Source organism: Crassostrea angulata, chromosome 1, assembly GCF_025612915.1.
Source record: "Crassostrea angulata isolate pt1a10 chromosome 1, ASM2561291v2, whole genome shotgun sequence".
Classification (NCBI taxonomy): Eukaryota; Metazoa; Mollusca; class Bivalvia; order Ostreida; family Ostreidae; genus Magallana; species Magallana angulata.
The window spans coordinates 51,044,022-51,046,961 of NC_069111.1; positions in this window are offsets into that span (position 1 = coordinate 51,044,022).

Consider the following 2,940-nt stretch of genomic DNA (forward strand, 5'->3'; position numbering starts at 1 on the left):
GAGGTTTAATTTTTTTTCAGAATGGAGCTGGCTGCTGCCAACATAATAGTCCACCCTGTCTGTCACGGCTGCCTGATTTGATAGGGACAACTGCTGAGCTTGCCGGTGAATATTTTCAGCTTACCAGTAGTGCGCACATGGACTTTCAATTAATTATGTTAAAGTATAATGAAAAGGATAAATTTTTTACAGGTGAACAGCTGGTCCAAGGGTTCACCTTGGTTTCTGTATTCGCTTTTATATCAAACAACCATGGCAATTATCGACAATAACTCATAAAACTTACACATATAGATTTTCTCATTTAAGTTTTATATCCCGACATCTCTGTTAACAAAGTTTTGTCTTTGATAAATATTATATGCTCTTTATTATCACCCGGTATTATACACCTTTCATTTCACACTCATTCGCCAGAAAAGATATATAAATTTATATGATTAAGAGGTTGTTTTCATCTTACATATCATATATTGACTTAAACAATTGATAATCTTTCCAAAATTCCAAAACTGATACATTTTTTCAAATCGATAAAGCTGAAAATTTTGAACCAAAACATTTTTTTTTCAAATGTACTTTGTATTTAAAACTAAAATGATGCAGAAAAAAAATTAACTCAGCTAAAGGAATCTTATTCAGATTTTTCTACAATTGTAATATTCTTTCATTTAACATAAAACATGTTGTATTGTTTCAGTATCACGTTTGCAGAAAATAATCGTGATCTTTTTTAATTAATTATTTACAGAGGAATTATGTGTATAATGCTATATTTCAACCACTGAACAGTATCAGAGGTAAACATTGATACAGTCTTGAATACTTAAATGGTGTCCAATATATTTTAACAAATCATTTGTGCACCTTGCTATTACATGAGGAACAGAATCATTATTGTTCAAAGTATCATATGACTTTGGTACATTTTATGATCAATAAGATCATTTTAAAATACACTGGCAAAAAAGGGGTGAAAGATTTCTCGGTGAATATTTAATTTTTCAATAAAAAGCAGTATCAGAATCTTAGAAATAGCACTAGTACATGTAACGCTATTAAATATCATTCTGTAATCATTAGGCTGAATCATCTAAAACCTTCCTTGACCCTGTCAAGACTTATTTAGTTTTTAAGTAGATTTTTTAATTTCTGATAATTTTGTAAAAAAAGATCTATGGAATCAATAGAGTTGAGAAGGCACTCTAATGAACCATTCAGAATTAGGCATGTGTCATCCGCAAATTAAGTTATCCTATGTCTTTATTATACTATATTATGTTATATATTATACTATGATACATTTTAAATTTGTGTTTGTGTGAAATAAGTGTGTTTAAAACATTAACAGAGTAATAGGATGCCAAGTTTCTAAATACTGGCTTGGTTTATGTCCATTAGGAAAGAAAGAGATAACCCCAAGCCATTTTAAAATAGGACGCTTTTTTAACATTTAATACCAGAGACAATATGACGCTTGATGTCTCTTCAGAAGAATTTACAAAGATCATCTGTGAATCCAGATGATCTGTTATTTTTCTAATATACATGTATTTCAAAACAGAAAACATTTTCCATCTGAGATTCTACCCTAAAGGGAATCTGCAATGTTTATTCAAGTTAATGAAAATGGTAGGGATTTATACTATCAGTGAGATTAATGTCAACAAAGTCAGAATATTGATGGTCATTTAAACAATAAAAAGCTGTGATGCATGCGGGATATGAAGGTGGCGACAATGCAGAAAATTTTTTTGCATTGATCGCTACCTCATAATTCGCAAAAATCAAAAGAAAAGCAAGAGAAAGCATTTAATTGTTAATTTATGACTGCTGTAGGGTAGGAAAAGGGCGTGCAGCGGTACAATGTATGACTGCACACCAACTTATCAATTTAACTTTAAACTTTGCAAAGATCGCTCTCTGAAATTAATGGTCCCGTCGCAATACATTGCCAATATTTATACCTCTCAAACTATATATATATATATATATATATATATATATATATATATATATATATATATATATATATATATATATATATATATATATATATATATATATATATATATATACTGACTCCAAGTCTGTGGCTGCAGACGATACCCAGGGTCAGTCTGATGCGCAGTTTGACCTATTTAGAAACAGACCAGTTTCATAACTTCGAGAATTTCTTTCACACGGACTGTCTAATTCCTTCGTAGAATTCTAATGTTCACAAGCGCAATTGAATTGTCATCCCCACTTAATTAGTCAGTCCGTATGCTGACTAATCAGTTAATATACATTACAAACTCCTCTCTTCAAATTGTATGGACAGGGTCTTTCTTCATTTCATGCATTTGCATGAAACCTTTTTTTTTAACTTTCAGTATAATTATGATTTGAAAATATTAACAATTGACATTTGAAAAAGGTAGCTATGAGGCTGGTTTAGGGCTTTCCAGTACTTTGAGTACTTTGATTTCTTAGGTCGATGTAGATAAAAGGGGTGTGTAGATTTCAGCCTGTCAGTTTCTGTAGAACTATGAACTAATCTGTAAGAAATAAGGGGCATCATCCTTGTTGGATGTAACTAGAACCATTTTAACAAGACCTTGGACTTTCGATAGGACGTAACTATCTATTTCTTGCGTCAAAACAAGTTTAAATGACGCTGGTTTCAAGTGAAATATACACAGATTGCGTAGTCTTAGCTCAAAAGCCAGACAAATATTGTTGATTTCACAGAGCCTTGGCTGAGTGGCCAGCGATGAAATAGACAGGCCTACGTCACATGCTGTTTGACACAACTACCTAAAGTCCAAGCTCTTGTTAAAATAGTTCTATATAATCATAACATTGTTTAACTTGTTGTTACTGATCATATATGATATGGAATTAATCTAATATTGTAGGATTTTCTCCTTCTTTCACCCTCTTGGCACGCGACTTAGT